Source organism: Chlamydotis macqueenii, chromosome 1 (genome assembly GCF_036417535.1).
Source record: "Chlamydotis macqueenii isolate bChlMac1 chromosome 1, bChlMac1.mat, whole genome shotgun sequence".
In the NCBI taxonomy this organism is placed as follows: domain Eukaryota; kingdom Metazoa; phylum Chordata; class Aves; order Otidiformes; family Otididae; genus Chlamydotis; species Chlamydotis macqueenii.
In genome coordinates this window covers 96,624,078-96,640,924 of record NC_141556.1, presented here as the reverse complement: position 1 = coordinate 96,640,924, position 16,847 = coordinate 96,624,078, and the positions used below count along the sequence as shown (strand labels likewise).

At 47.7% G+C, this 16,847-nt stretch overlaps 1 protein-coding gene across 12 annotated transcripts in view; it reads right to left on the bottom strand.

Annotated features, from left to right (window-relative positions):
- Positions 1 to 2,942, bottom strand: part of BBX (BBX high mobility group box domain containing) — a 150,911-nt gene extending 147,969 nt beyond the window's left edge. For 9 of the 12 annotated variants that reach the window (XM_086762500.1, XM_086762484.1, XM_086762567.1 and 6 more), the window contains exon 1: positions 2,831 to 2,942. The gene's annotated coding sequence lies outside the window, so the exon portion shown is untranslated. Of the gene's footprint in view, positions 1 to 947; positions 965 to 2,238; positions 2,254 to 2,830 lie in introns of those variants that run through there. The other 3 variants (XM_086762523.1, XM_086762509.1, XM_086762516.1) reach the window with 3 other exon arrangements.
- Between the last annotated feature and the right edge of the window lie 13,905 nt (positions 2,943 to 16,847).

The following is a 16,847-nucleotide window of genomic DNA, read 5'->3' as shown; positions in this document are numbered from 1 at the left end:
GCTGCAACGCTGTAACACAGTTTCAGGTAATGCCCGTTCCCTGTCCCCCCCACCACCACCCCGCCTCCTATCAGCCCTGCGACCGCCCCGCCAGCCCCGCAGCCCGCGGGGAGAGCGGCCAGACCCCCGGCCTCGGCAGGGGGGGCGAGGGGGGAAGCGGCGCCGGCAGCCGCCGCCCACCCCCGCCCGTGCAAAGTGTAGGGCCACCGGAATCCGGGCTCCGGGGTGGGGTGGAAAGAAAAGGTATTAAATATGGAGAGAGACCGCCGCGACCCCGGGTCTTCCCCTCCACGTACACCCCCCGCCCCCGGTCACCATCAAGTTTGCATCTTAGTTACAAAATGTCGATCTTGAAGGCTGACAAGACACAGGGAGAGGGGGAGAGAAAGAGGGAGAGAGATAGTGTGTGAGTGAGAGAGAGGGAGAGAGAGAGAAGAGAGAGTCCATCTTGCTTTGAGGGGGGAGGAGAGGAGCAATAATGCAGCGCATAAATCTCACCCTCCCGGGGGAAAAGTCTGCACAACACCTTTGGGGGCGGGCGGGCGGGCGGGCAGGGAAGGGGCGGCGGCGCGGGGAAGGGGCGCGGGGGGCTCCCCGGCCCTCCCCGCTGCCCTCCCCGGCGAGGCAGGCTGGCAGCAAACACCTCCCTGCTGCTCCCCTCCTCCTCCCCGCGGGCCCGGGCGATGATCCCGCTGCTGCCGCCGCCGCCGCCGCCGCTGCCACCGGGGAAGGAGGTGCCGCCGCCACCGCCGGGAGAGCCACATGGAGACCGGCACCCGGTCCCTGACCCGGCGGCCGGGCCGGGCCCCTCCGCCGGGCTGCGGGACTCGGACGTGTCACCAGCAGGACGGGCAATGGTTTCGGCGCCCCAGGCCCGAGTGACCACCGCCGGCCTGGCCGGCGCCCCGGCCTCCCCTCGCCCGCCCCACACACACACACACACACACACTCACCTCCGGAAAAAAACTTTTAACCACCGGCCTTCCCCCGGAAAAAAAAAAAAAAAAAAAAGTGGCGAATCCGCCCCGCACACGGTTAAAACCCCGCGGCCCCCCGGCTCGGCTGGCGGCGAGCGGGGGAGACCCGGGCACGGTCCTTCCCCGCCCCGGCGGGGAGGGAGGGAGGGAGGAGGCAGGCAGGCAAGGGAGGGAGGAAGGGAGGGGGCGGGCAGCCGCCTGCCGGTGCCTCTCGCCCCGCCGCCGTACATGTCGCCTCGGCGGCTCTCGCATCGCTTCGATTTTACCTTCCTCATTCAGCGGCGGCGGGCGGCCACCGGTGTTTCTAACGCAAACCTGCTGCCGTGCGGCGCCCGGGATTAACGCGACCGCCTGCCTTCCCCTGCCTCCAACCCTTCCTTCCTCGTCCTCCTCCTCCTCCTCGCAAGCCCACACTGGATCGGCTCTCCTCACAGCCATGCAAGTTTCATACATTGCAAATAAACCCGAGAGGAGGAAGAGCGAAGCGGCTGGCGGGGGGGCGGGGGGGAAGGAGGAGGGCTGCTTTCTGTAATTTACCAGCGACCCGATCTCGCAGCAGCAAATAACAGCCGAGCACCCATCCGGCTCCCAGCGGCGGAGAGAGACCCCCCTGCGGCGGCCGCCCCCTCCCCGGGGCGCCCCCCGCCAAGTTTTCTGTCATCGCGACCACCCAATGTCACAACTTACCTTCAGAAACGGGACTTCGCGCGGCCCAGGCCTGCCGTCGCCTCCCTCCCTCCTTCCCCCCCCCCCCTCCCCTCCCCGGCCCCCGCCCGCCTCCCTTTCTCCCTCTCCACCTTAAAACTTATTGACACAACATAATCCCACATCCACGCGAAACCCCGGCAAAGGCCGCCCGCCCCCGCCCCCCCCCCCTCCTCCCCGCTGCCCACCGCCGCCGCCCCGGGTGCATCGCCGATGACTACCGGAAAACGCACAGCACAACTCTCCGGCCGAGCCCGGCCGCTGTTGTTGTCGGGGTCGGCGCCGGGGTTTTTCCTCCCGCCCCGTGCGGCCGCCGGATCGGTTCCCTCGCCCTCGCTGGGTTTATATCCCCCTCCCCGCCTTCCTTACCCCCAACCCCGTCCCCTTTCTCCCGGCGGCGGCGGCGCGGAGCTTTCTCCCCCGAAGGCCGGCGGCAGCCGATACCGATCCGCGCACTCTCCCCCGCGCCTCGCCTCGCCGCCCCTCGGGATGAAGTTTCGTTTCTGCCTGCCGCGATCTCCCTGTCAAGTCCCCCCCGCCCCCCGGAGGCACACACCGAGCGGCGGCCGATGGCCATCCCTCCTCCTTCCCCTTCCTCCCTCCGCCGCGGCCGCCGCTGCTCTCGCCTCTCTCTCTCTGTGGCGGCGAGAGGTGCCTGGTTTCAAACGCAGCCTGGCACTGGCTGGCCTACCCCTGCCGCCTTCTTCTTCTGGGTGGAGGTTGTGTGTGTGCGTGTGTGTGTTTTTTTTAAAACGCACTGCAATTCACCTCGCCCGCCCTCTCCCCCTGGTAAAACAACCCCCCCGGTCACCCCTGTCCTCCCGGCTCGGGCAGCAGGCAGGCGGCACCGACCCACCCGTCCTCCCCTGCCCAAACTTTCCAAGGAAGGCAAGGGCTGACGAGAGGCAGGAAAAGTGACCGGGAGCCGCGGCAACCGCCGCGCAACGCACGGGAAAGCTCCGCGCCTGTCTCCCGGTCGCCACCGCGGGGCGAGGGGAGGGTGGGCCCGGGGCGGGGGAGGGGGGGGCTGCTCGGCCGCGGAGGCGAAAGTGTGGGGCGAGGGCACCCCGCTTCCCCGCCGCTGCCCGTCCCCGTCCGTCTCCCCGCCGCCCGGTGAGGGGGGGGGACGGCGAGCGGCGCGCACTCACCTCGGCTGGGCCGGCAGGCGAGCGGGCAGCGCGCCGCTGGGCCGGAGCGAGGCGCGGCGCGCGGCGGAGCCCCTCCGCCTCGGCGCCCGCGGAACGCGGCTCCACACAGAGCCATGCAACCCGGGCAGCGCCACAACACTCCCCGGGATATAAGGCGGCCTGCCATTGGCCGGTGCGCTGAGGGACGGGCTCGTCAGCCATTCAGCGGCGCCGTTACACCCGCGGCCCGCGAGGGAGCCGCTGGCGCACACACTCCCCGCACACACTCACACAAAGATCGTCGCGCTGCTCCTCGCAGTGTTTGAGGAGCCGGTGGCGACGCGGGGCAGGTAGCGGGGGCCAGCGGCCCCCCCCCCGCACCCCTGGCGCCGAGGGGAGCGCGGAGCTGCGCCGGCCACAGCGCCGGTAGCCGCTGTCCATTGGCCGCCCGGGCAGGGCTGCGAGAGTGAACTACGCCTGCCCCGGGCAGCGCCGCGGGGTAACGGCCGCGGCGGGGTGCGGGCGGCGGGTACGGCCCGGCCTGGCCTGGCTCAGCCCCAGCCCCGGCCGCCCCCCGTGCTTGCCACCCAGTAACTCACTCTGTCGAGTTGGGCGGGTTTCATTCAGAGGCCGAAACCGCGGCCAGCGGAGAAGTTGAGGGAGGCGGCAGTGCATCCGTGCAGCCCCTGCTCGGGGAGTAAACACCGGCAGCCGCCCTCGCGGCCCGGGGGGAAACCGGGCAGGCGGCCTGGGGCCGGCGGTTGCTCCCTACTCCCGACCTGGCGAGAGGGTTTCGGGCGGGGGGATGCCGCGGGGGTGCCTGCCGCCGTGCTAATCCTCGCCCAAACGTGGCGGAGAGGCCCTCGCCGGCGCGGCGTCGACAGCCCGGCAGCCTTCCGTGTCGCCTTTCCGCAGGGACAGCGGGCACTCGCTTGGCAAAAGTCGCAAAGGGTAACGCTGGCGCCCGCCCCGTGGGCCCTGTCCTGCCCTGGTCGCTGCCCGCCGCCTCGCCTGCCTTGCCCGCCGCGTGAAACGCGCCCGAGAATTTGCGTGGCTCGCAGACTCGCTGGGGACAAAGCGGCAGCGTGAGGCCAGCAGCTTTTGGGTGACTGCGTGGCGATTGTGCTGACGGGTGTTGGAAAAGCCCTGCGGAAATGTTGTCGAACTTTTTTTTTTTTCTTTCTTTCTTTTTTGGAAAAGCTCCTTTCTCCTACGGGAATCAAAGGCAACGCGAAAGTGTACTGCATGCGCTGACCTGGGGTATTAATGTTCGCAAGGGTTTGGACATGTGCAGAGTGACACCTTTATGTTTTTTGAGGAGAAAACACATGGCTCTTATTCTCACAGTCATGAAGCACTAATTTTTGTGTGGCACTGTCTCCAGGTGGGACTCTAGTAAGTGACATACTAAGAAAAAAAAAAAAAGGTCAGAAATAATAGTAGTAGTAATAACAATGGAAACGGAAATGTACTTCTCATTTTTCCCAATAAAGGAGTAATGTTTGTGCTTCACAACAGCTTTACATATCCAACGCTCCAAGGATGTTGCAGAGTTTATTCCGTATGTTCTCTGTCCCAAGCATTTTTCCATTGTGGTGTGGTTGATTTCAGTGTCTTCCCATTGCTTGCCTACTCTTCTTTCACTTTTTTTTTTTTCCATTTTTCTTTATGGCAGAATTATGTTAACTGTGAAATAATATTTCTTATGCCTCAATAAAATGGTGGGGTAAAGTACAAGCTTATTTTAGAAAATTAAATTGAATCCATGTTTCTGAGAAGTAATTTTAAATTAGCCCACACATTTTTTGTTAAGATGGGAGAAAAGTTTTCTCAGTGCCCTACTATCTTGCTTGTTTTAGGTGCCTGAATAATATAAAAATAACAGGGTGAACATATTCTGTAATTAATGTGTTTTACCACATTTTTTCATTTTCAGTGCTAAGAAAGCAGAGCTGACCATCACTCAGCTGAAAGTCAGGCGCACGTCAGGTGTCACAGGTCAGGACACTGGCAGGTGAAGGCACACAAATGTCATTGGTGATATTTGAAAAGGCTGGCCTAATTTTTAGGCAGAGCTTCATCCTATGATCTGTAGATCATAAAGTGCTTTGCAGTTGTAGGTAAGCAGCACCTTTTCAGTATGTATAAGCAGTTGCCAGTAAGAGGCCTAAGCCAGACAGTTAAAACTTCTACGGTATATTTTCTTACTTCTCAGTATTAGTGCCTTGTTTCTTCGATTCTTTTGCTCATATCAATGGTAGTAGACCACGGAGCCTCTTGTACCTGTCCATGGCTAAAATCCTGCCAAAGTAGGCAATTACTGAGCAAAATAAATGATGTAGATGCTTGATAGTGTACATAAAGCTCATTTTAAAGGCTGCTTCGGTTTCTTGTTAGCAGGACTCTCTATTACACTTGATGCCTTTACTGGCCATGTCAGAAAAGAGGTCAAGATAGGGACACCTTGCTTGTACTGTAGTTGTTTGCAGCTATACGAAATGGATATACAGTGCTACTAATTAGAACAATTGTGTTTTGTGTCCACTTTGTGCAGTTACAAATGGCTTCATGAGTTGCAAGGCAGCCACCTATTAGACCTGTAGAAGCAGGAGTATTTTGTCACCCTTTAAGAGAGATGAGTAAGCTAAGGTGTGCTGATATGGTCAGAAAATAAAATGCTTTGAGTTTCCACTGCCTTTGATTTATTGTGTCCATAGTGAAAGAGAGGACTGTATTTTCTTGGACTGTCAGTCCAGGACCTTCATCAAACACTGAAGTCATGAGGGGAAGAGGATATTTCCAGGTTTCCATTTCTCCATGTATGATTTTAAGTAAATTAATCTTTTTTCATGCCCGCTTTGAGATATTTCTGGCTTTAGTCTGTCACTGTTATCAGGAGTTATAAGGTGCTACCTAGAGTCTGCAAGGAATTTTTCGAGGGACAGGGAGCACTGAAATTTTTAAAATTGCTTGTTGATTACTGGTTGTTTTAAAACTCTGTACAAGTTGCATTTCCAGATTTTTGTGCAGAATTTGTATTGTCAGATGGCACTTCTCTGTCACTTCTGTGTAATTGGTATTAGGTTTTAAAAGAATCATACCCCGACCCTACCTTGTGGACTGTTCACCTCTACTCCTGCGTACAGCCAGCACTCCGCTGTAGTCGATGGAATTCAGCACAGATAAAGCAGTCTGTTCAGGTGCAGGCGCAGCAGGATCTGGGTCTTTGAAGTTGCATGTCTGTGGCATTTGTTTGAGTTAGTTTGTATTTGCCTATTTTGCACTCAGCTGACGGTGGAGTATCTCACTCCCAACTGCATGTCCCCTCTTAATTAATCCATGGTAGAACATAAAAGACACAAGTAGCCGTCTGTCTGTCTATGATCTATCAAAAAGGGAAAAAATATTTTTTAAGAAAAATTTGTTGTTATTTAATAATAACAGTAAAAATAATAGCATTGATATAGAAAGTAGTAATCAGGATTTGTTCTGTTCTCTTCCTTTGAGGGCTGCCATGGAGCTCACTAATGTTGGTGGGGGGCTGAGTTTGGTCCTTGATGACCATTTTCTCTCCTTCTCTTGCCCAGGGCAGAAGCTACCTGCTGCCTGTGGAACCAAGCTGGCCACTGGTAGCTCTTCCGGGCTGAGGTAGACTCGTACTTCCATGGCCATTTTAAATGTATTCAGATAATAAAAAGGAAGCTTGGACTAGCCAGCTGCAGCCTGAGCCTGCAGGCCCTGGATCCCTTTGAGCTGCTACCATGGCTGACTACAAGTGACGGTTGTCATGTGAGCAGGGAAGGAAGGCCATAAGGCAACTCTGGGAGCATATGCTTTATCTGCGTTAAGCTTTGCACGCAGCCTGGGGAGAAGCATGGGGAAGAAAGGCTGAGGCAGATGCAGCCTTATGGATTCTGTCCACCTCTGTTGCTTTTTTCCTGTGGCTTGTGCCCACCCACAGTCCATGGAATAGCGTGGCATCCTCCAGGTTAAAAAACACTGGAGCAGGACAGTGCATTAGTGGGCCTATTTTCCTCCCCAATGCACTTGTATAACATGGTAACATTAATAGCAATTTATGTGCAAGCACTGAAGGGAGAAGGCATTTTATCTGAACTAACGCTGCAGAATATCCACGTTAGAGAAGAAACAGAGCTATAGGATCAGTGCAGGACAGCTGTTCTTCAGGAACCACACTTTTAGGAAGTTATTGTTCCCACCTCAGCCCCTTTTAGGAACACTTTCAGTTTCTTGAGAACTCAACAGAAGTTTGTAGAAGTCAAAGGAAGGGCTGACTTGTTCTGTTGGTTTCTATGTAGGAGGGCACAGTTAAACTCTGACTGTACTTCTTTGCTCCGATTCCTTACTTCTATTATTTCACAACATTAAAATAATCAGGTTATTTTCATAACTTTGAGATGCTGCTTTTGAACTTTTTTTTTCCATACCTGTGCATCTAATTCCTACTGTCTCCTATTAACTCTTTTTCTTATTTTTTATGCTTCTTTTTACTAGCAGAGCATTAACAACTGCAACCGTCTAACAGAACCAGCCACTACGAGCATTAGATTCTACAAGCAACCTCTGGTCTAAGCTGCTAGCAGTTTCATTTGACAAGTTAGACAAGAGAGTGGGAAGGGGAACAGACAGGTGAAATGACTTGCCAGGAGTCTCACAGTATGGAAGCAGCGAAGTCAGGAATCAAATTTGGGCTTATAACTTGCACTGCATTGCTCTGTACATTTCTTTCTCTGTTGCTCTGAGATTTGTCTTTCATAGCACTTCCCTTTTTCAGAGAAATACTACTACATCTCAGGAGCCGTTTACCATTTTTCCCTGTTTCAGAAGAATTAATAGGTTAGCCAGATCATCCATGTCCATTTGAGTCTATCACCTCTGTAAAAACTCCTTCCGATTCTGCAAGACATTTAGGTATATGTCAAAATATATATTAACTACTTAACGTACTAGTGTGTGAGAAATATACAATCTCTACAACAATGAAGCAATTGTCTGCAAAGCTCTGAACTCCGTAGATTTTCCTTGTCCTTGTCCTTGTACAAATACACTGCATTACAAAAAATGTGTAAATCAGATCCGACCTGCTCACCTGAGGTTGTGTAGCCCATTGAGTTAGTCTAGTGCAAGCAAATCAGTTTCCATATCCAGTGGCACACAAGAGAGCAGTGAGTCGACCGTTTACGTCCTGTAACTTGGGATCCCTTCAGACTTACTGGCAAAGTCCCCATTAAGAGCTGGGCCAAAGGATAGCAGCTTTCCCTCAACCCTTCACTTTCGATTTTTACAGTTCCTGCTTTAACTCTCATGTAAACTGCAATAATATTTAACTGCTTTAAGCATAAAATGTAATTGGAACTCATTTTTCAATTTTAGGTTGTTTGCCCCTTAGTACATTTTAGTGCTATCAAGTAGCTCTCTCCCTCCTCAACCCAAGGGCCTCTTTTTCCTATGTCTGTTTCTGGTATTATTCAAACGTTTATTTCTTTGTTTGCTTGTTTTCCCTTTTCTGTAAATGTTCATGGTGCTTTAAAGAAACTACAACTCTGCTCTAGTGTATTCCTTCAACCTCCAATACACCACCAGAGACTTCAGAGCTACATCACAAATATATATTTACTTTTGTCTAGAAGAAGAAGGACAATCAAGAAGAAAAAAGTTTTTAGCCTGCTAACTCCACTGCTTAACTGAAGAGGATGTCATTGAGTCTGTTCTTGACAAGTGGCAAAGTCCCTGCAGTGACTCAAGAGAAAGAGCAGCACCCATTAGGTCCGAGCATGAATTCTTACAGCTTGGTGAGCTTGCCAGATGCATGTCTCATTGCCCCACTGCCATGCTTGTAGTTATGTCCTTTTTGAGACCACAGCACGCTTCTTTGACCGCACAGTGTTGCTACCATTTGTAAAGTAAACAAAGCGAGTCACCATTTGACCCTAAATAACAAGAGCGTGCATTAGTCACTGAACTACTCAAAGACATGGTATTTGACTCTTAACTTGTTATATCTAGGGAAATACAAAGCATTTAATACTAGGATTTAATACTAGGGATCTTGTTTATCTCTGCAGGGGAGAGGCTGCAAAGAGGCAGAGATCAGAACTTTATTCCTTCAGGTGGTGGTCATGTGGGGACACAGTGAAGAAGTCCTGGCAAAGAGGGGAAAAAACACCCAATCCAGTGGAGCCCAGAGGCAGAGGACCACATCTAGCCTTCCCTTTTGGAGAAATTGCTTTTGGAATTAAAGTTATCAGCTTTGAAGAATGAGGTAGGGTGGGGAACAAAACTGAATGGATCTTGAGGCCTTCTAGGAGGGGAAAAAAAAAAGGAAGGAATAAGAAAACAATTCATGTCTTGGACTAGTGCAACCCACTATAAATATTCTTGAAGGAGCAAGGCTATGCACTGCTTCAGTGCATCCAGGTGAGAGGCCTCTCGAGAGGAAATTAAATCAGAACATTGCATTGTTTCTGTTCCACTGGGTTAAAATGGAGAAGAAGGTGAAACTTAAGAAGGGCACTTTCTCCTGCTCCTCCCTGCTCCAACATGAGAATCATTGTCAGGCCAGCCTGTAAGAACCAGCCCTTTAAAAAATATACAGTGTGCCTCTTCCTGCATGCCCTCTTAATGTGGCTTTTCCCTAAAGTTGGCAGGTTCTCATAGCTTTCCCCAGTGCCAGTGCTGTAGCAAGGAAGATATTTTACTCTATAAAGAAGGCAAATTCTACACTGGAGTCTGTCTGCTAACCTTGCTTCTTTTAGCCCTCAAACACCTGTGGTGGGTGTGCATTTCCCTTGTTCTGACTGTCTGCAGCTCTAGTTGAAGCATTTGTTTGTGTTGAGATCTCTGCATCACTAAAAGATGCAGCCTTCCTCAGTTGTAATGCTGGCTCTCCTTATAATTTTGTAGAAGCTGATCCATATTTTAAGTTTTAACTTCATCAGCAAAATATCAGTTTGATAATACTGGCCATTTTTTTCAAATGATGAGCTTTGTCAATTGCTGGTTTGGGGAATTATGTTTATGGATGTGGAGAGAAGGGGATGTATAAGTACCTGTATTTGCATGCAAAAGTTTAAATTTTCAAATGCTTTCTAAATTAAACATTTTTATGTTTCAATAAAAACAAAACAAAACAAAAAATCCTTAAAAATGCTCAAACCTAAAACATTACATTTTTAGTGTGCTTTTCTGGCCTTCAACATCAATTTGCTTCAACCTAAGTTTTTGAAAAATAATCAATCCAGGTTAACACAAGTGATCTGTTGTCCCTTTTTTTTTTAAAAAAAAACCAACTTTCCAGCAATTTGAAAAATCGGTGGTTTTCATAGCCTCTCTGCATTTTTTTTTTCAAATGGAAGTTGTGGAAGGCATGCAGAGATCTACTGTGAGATTTATGGTCTGTGATGAACTGAGTGTTCACAAAGAAACCTTAAATCTGTGACTCTGTTGAAGTCCTACTGAGAAGAACTCAAGTTGTGCATGCTCAGCAGTGCTCAGATTAAGTTAATAATTATTTCCCCCTGATTCTTAAATTTCCAGGCTGACTTGTTGCTCCCACTCCACTTTTCCTGCACATATAAAAACCTTATTTTGAAAAGTACTAGAGCACCTTACATCCAAACCTAGTCAAAGGGAGGTTTATATGCTCATCTGTTGACTTTGAGGGAACTGTTCCTGCACATAAGTTTAAGCCCGTGCATGATCTTGGTTCTTCCAAGAAGACCTGCCTAGAAACGAGTAACTATGGCTTCAAAGGTCTGTTACTTCTCTGTCTTCCTTGTAGAGCTGGAGCTTTGTGTTGAGACACATTTCTTGCTCCAAAACTTCACAATCAGTGAGTGAAATCCTACCAGCATGAAAAGGAGTGATGGAGCTCTTGTTGACTACAGTGGGCTATTCCCCTGCTATCATCAGTTTATGAGTACTTGTCAGGATCTCTCATTTTGCAATACGGGTGGCAATGGCTAGACTGAAGACCTGATCTGAGATTTCTCAGTCAACCAGTGCTCCATTCCAAATTTTTGTTACTGGAAAGAATTGAGGGAATTGATTGATATAAAGACATTTGCTTGTATAGCTTTTAAGTTTATGAGGTTTTTTTTTTTTTCTCATTGTGCTTGTAAGTGGTTATGTGAAGTACTGGAAGCCATATAGAAATTGCCCCTCACTGGCATGTCTGCACCAAAGCCAGTCTCCACATACTTCAGTACAAGAAAATACTCCTGGTATTCATACTTTTGGGGTACAAAGCCATTTTTATCTGAGGATGAGCAGGGAAAGTCACCTCGCTCTCTCAACTCCTCTTCTCTGCCTGCTGCTGCACCAGAGCCCACTGCATTAAATATGGGTCGTAAAAGCAGGTGAGGAAGCAGACAAATTAACCTGGGCCCTCACCTTCCAAGTGTATGAAGACAGCAGAATGTGACCCTAAGGATTTTGGGGAAACTCTGATAGCTGCCGTGGTGGTACAGGGGATAGGTTAAGTATCTCAAACAGCTGAAGTGGTAAGTAATGGTAATACCTCCGCACACTGACAGTGACAATGGTGTGCACACACATGTACTGAGCCTTCTACAGAAAATTGCTGACACAAAGGGCTCGTAGCAACCTTGCAGAGGAATTTGGCAAGTAGTAAGAACGTAGATATTATTATGTCTGTTTTACAGGTAGAAAAAATGATCCAGGAAAAGGAACAGTGGCTCTTCCCAAGCTACATTGGAAGATGGTGGCCAAACAGGAGATTAAACTGAGTTTTCCCCAGCCTGAAGTTATAGACACACAAGCAGAACTGTCCCTGTGCCTACGGACATCCGGTGAACTGGCTCAGGGATCACTCATGCTGGTCGTCATGACAGAATGAGTTCTGTTTTTTTTATGCTTACGTGGCTTTCAGTTTTCTGCCCTGTTCTCACAGCCTTCATATACCTAAATCTGTGCTCACACTGACATTCTGTGTGTCTCTGTTGGTCACACATATGTTGGTCCTGCACCAGCACAACTCCTCAGCCAGCTGGAAGCAGTTGAAAACATTTTATTTTTTTTAATGTACTTTTAAGGCACTCTGTGCATGCATTATTTCATGAATGAGCATGAAATAAGATGCAGGCTTGTCCGAAAAAAGTGAAGTCTCTCCCTGACTGCCCTCACAAACTGGCACACAAAGTTAGCGATGCTGTGTGAACCCATTCTAAGAAGGGTCCTGTACCGAACCCTGCCAAAGTTAATGGAAAGGATCACATTCATGTCAATCAGCATGGAGTCCTTCTCAAAGCTCTGCTCTTCTGATGGGATTGGTATAATTCAGAACTCAGCGTCTTTGTATCCATACATGCAGGTGTAACAGGCGTGTGTGGATGAGTGGAGGAGAAACTGTGACCATGGATTCTCTTCTGTTTCCTTTCCTTACATATAGAGTGTTAACTGATGTGGGAAGTGTTATTTCCTTAAGGACAAATCCTCCTAATCTTTCACATTATAGTTGACAGGAACCCCTTCACCTTCCAATTTCAAATGAATACGTTTCATTAGAAATTTTTCATATTTCTTGTGCAACGTATACTAAGTAGAATGTTTATCTTTATTGAAATGTTTGCATTTACTAGCAAAAAAAAAAGTTTAAGTGGAAATGACATTTCCCCATGGACATTCTCATAAAAACAAACAAACAAACAACAAAACCCAAATAAAACCCAATCAGCTTCCTGGCAAGAGGAGAATTGTATGGGTAAAAATATCTGCTTGCTTGATTCCACATGCAGCTCTCCTTTTCAGGGAATGGAAATACTTCATTGTGGAGGCCTCTAACCGCGTACAGACAGAACCTGACTATGTGAGGCTAGGTTGTGGAGCTGTAATACGTGTTGGCAAGCACTTTGTCAGCAGGTACAATGACCTAAGTAAATGCCCACCAACATGAGTAGGGTCTTCACAGTTCCACCTGCCTGTTAATATTCTTAGAGTGAATACTGGACTGAGCTTCATTATAAACACAAGTTTTACAGGCAGAAACAGCTAAATACATGGAGATGGGGTAAGCATGCAAGTCTGAATACAGGTTATCGCCAGGGATAAGTTCACTTACACAAAATGTGCACTCACGCCCTATGTTTGTGAGGTTCATCCCACGCACACAGGGATGAACATATCCCAAATGCAACAGTTTTTCCTAAATTAATGTCTTTCAGCATAGGAAACAGCATGGGTAATACAACATCTGTCCCTAAGGATTTGAACATTTAATTGGTGAGCCCATTTCTAGAATGTTTTATCCTGTTTCTGAAATGGGGCAGGGGAAACAAATTAAAGGCACCATTAGGATATGGTGTACACAAATGTGAAATGTGGACTGAAACTATTGGATATCAATTGTGATTGGAAAAAAATTACTGGGAGCTAGGACAAGAATCACTTTAGCTATCTGCTAGTTCAGTCATTCAAGATGTTTTACAATAATGAACTCTCCAAGTGAAGTATTGCCAATCCAAATGAACTAGCAGGAATGGTCTCAGAATGGCGCTAGATGGAAAAGCCTAGTTTCACAGGTGCCTGATGGAGCTGCTTTGAACATCATGCCACTAAATCATTCAACAGTTAGCATGTGTCTGGGAGGTTATGAACTTGTGTGGCTCCTACTCGCAGAACAGCTAGAGAAGAAGCACCTCTCCTTCAATGTTCAGGTTAGGTCTAGTCTGTCTGTAGTCCTATAGGAAGATATCTTCTAGGAAAATGAAAGCGCAAGGATGCCACCATACATCGAAACTCCGTTATTGAAGTAGGTGGTTCTGTGCTAGGGATTTTTAGTAGTTCTCCTTTTGTCAGCATTGTCTCTATATTCACTTGGTTTGATTTCTGATTATGGGCATTGCCCCTGAAGGAAAAACTATTGCTGACTACTTCTGTGTTGTGTTTTCTGCTGAGTTGTTCTGTCACTGCAGGAAAGGCTGGAATGCCCCTTGTCCTCCAACGGGCATTCGAGTAGGAATATGGGACACACTCTGTTTAATGTATTTTATCCACCATCTTTGCTTCTCTTTCTATCTTTTCTCTGTGTTGATTTTTCACTCTCCTCGCACTTGGATGAGTATTGGCCCCATTGTTTTTTCCACTGGTTTATTTAATTGCTTTTCGTATTTCAGATTCTCTGCTTATGCTGAACACAACCTCTGTAACACTTTTAATCAAGAAAAAATCAGTTTGTTCACATCTATATTCCTTTATGGTTTAGGGCCAGTAATAGATACAGAATCCTTCCCCAAAAGTAACTTTTATGTAATTGATTATAGTGGTTTAATGAAAGGACCCAAATACTTTGGGGCATTTTCCTGCTACCATGCACTTTTCCCAGGGGTATTATTTCATTTTTGCTAATCTGTGACACCAAGAAAATTGTGTAGTTGCTACCTTCCCATTCAGCATCTTCCCAAGAAAAGACCCAGCTGGTGAAATCTTGGTGCTGTTTTTGTTAGAATAACAACCATTATTTAAAATATTCTTTGGATCTCTTTTGTTCTCCAACTTTGTTCAGAGCTTTTCCAGTGGCACTGAAGTAAGACCAGGGTGTGATTTTGTCAAGTTGTTGCTCCTGCACTGAGGCCTGTAGGGGTAACCTGCTTTTTCGTGGCAGTAACCAGTACATACGTTGTCACTGGAACTCACTGCTTTATCCTGTAAAACTTCTGTGTTCTTAGAGAAATTTTGTGGATCACTAGCTAGCCAGTTTTCACTGTGAACAGACATGTGTGTATGTGAATGTGTGAAATGAAGAGGGGGATAATATCCTACAAAGTTCAAAGGTTTCAGTATGGCAATTTTCCTAGTCCACTTTGTGACTCCTTTACATATAGCGAAGTAATATTTCAGCATAATAATAAGATGAAGGCAAAATTCTTCAGGTAAATTAACTTCTAGAAGCCCTCATTTTCTCACTATCCGTGGATGCAGGGATAACACAACAAGGATGCTAGCACAGACTGTTTCAGCATTTACCCTTTCCCAGCACATGGTGCTTGAGAATAGCATCCTGTTGATCTTTGTCCTCTGTGTTCAGCTGTGGGAAAGGCTGTTAGGAAACAGTTGTAGCGCTGGGGACTGATGAAGCCATAGGATGCTGCTGTATCTTTGTTTCAACTACAGATTTTGTGAAAGTATTAAAGGGTTATTTCTTATCTCTGAATAAATCCAAGGTTTCATTCCCCAGCACCATCAAACTAACACCTTTCTTTAGTATAATGCATACATGCCTTTACAAATATTTTTAAAACAGTCATCCATCATGTGTTGTAACAGAAAACTAACCCTTAAGAAGCAGACTTCCTTGCTTATTCTCCAAGGGTGGAATTCAATTATGCAGAGGAACAAAACAAGGTTTATGTACCATCCAAGTCCCTCATGGTCCTATTTGTGCTGACTCTTTACACACGGGTAAACTCTACCACAAAGAAACAATTTCTGGGTGATGTCTGAGTGCCACAATCAATTAAATTTTGTCTGTAGGACCCCTGTCAGTATTGTGTGTGGAAGATGGAAGAGATGCCAAGTGGAGTTTTATGCCCAGTGGGCCTGGCTCATGCCCAACTGAAGTCAGTGGAACTTTTGCCACTCCTTCCAAAATCAACAGGATGGCTCCTCCACTCACTCCCTATTTCTCTTGCTAAACCACGGTTTTCTGATATTTTCAGGCACTCGTGCTCATCAGCTTGGAATCCATACAAGGTTGCGTTTCATAACAAAGGACGGCCCTGATTCTTTTAAATTCGAGTAGACCGAAGAGAGCAAGGTGAGTCATTTTTTTTTTCCTTGCTAATTTTAATGGGATGCTGCAGATTTGCCAAAGATTACTTGAGTTTTCCCTGGCTAAGGTGTGAAGTGAAGACTGCAGCAGTTTGAAGCAAACTGGAGTGTTGTTTTTGTAGGTTTTCTTCTTAATTCACTGGAAAGGACAAAATGCACGTGCAGTACTATCCTAGTGCTGCTCCTTCAGCTGTTTGCATTTTAGCAGCGAGTGTCACCTACATAAAAGTACTTTGTATTAACCTCACTAAGTGATCTCTCTTAGTCCAAAGCAATCTGTTGTTCCAGAAAGGTTCCCTTCTCCTCGTAGCGAGCTTACACCATCCTGCAAGCCTGACACAGAGCCTTTGAAATAAATAGAAAGTCTCTTAATGACCTCAAGGCTTTAGACAGTGAGCCCTGTGGACTGCGCAAGACGGGTAACACCATCAGAAGCACCTAATAACTACCCACAGTCAGTGGGTCTTAGTCTCCAAATGACTTGGATGACTTTGAAAATATTTATCACGGGGCTGGCTATACGTTCTTAGCAGTACAGAGCACATGAATGGTACTCAATGAATAAGACCAAAGTTCTTCTAAGTATAAAAATATCTCTGTTCAGGAAAATGATAGTTTTATGCTTTGCTATTTCTTTTGTGCCAATTCTTTGTAAGCATCCCTTTAGCTATAATATTTGCTTAAAGTACGAATATGTACTATATGTAAAAAAAATTTATTGAATACATTTACTTTGTGTCTGTTGAATTATGAATGGATTCTGAATTGCTTCTTTGCTGCACCTGTTGGGGTCATTTTACATTCTCTCTTGGCTGGGGACAATGAAAGCTCAATGCCTCATGGTTCTGCAAAAAGAAATGGTTGAAGAGAATTTGAATTAAAATTTAGCACAAACAGTCACTGTTACTGGCAGCCCAGGACCAAACACAGGACATCTTCAATCCCTAGGGTAGGAATAGTTTTGTCTACCAGAGCCAGTCCTGACTTGTAGGTGGGCTGAAACTGTACGGTACTGCAGACTGATGGGTGCAACTGTTCCAAAGATGCTTCAGGTGAACTATGGCTTTCCTGATGTCCCTGGAGGGGGCAAAGCCCAGGGCTTGCTTTCTTTTCTTCTCTCTTTCTTGCAATAAGCCAAGGAGAAGAAGTGTGGGCCAATGGAGGACTAAGTCTCTCACACCATGGCCTGCATCATCCAGGCGCTAAAATGGATTTTGTAGATGACCATGAT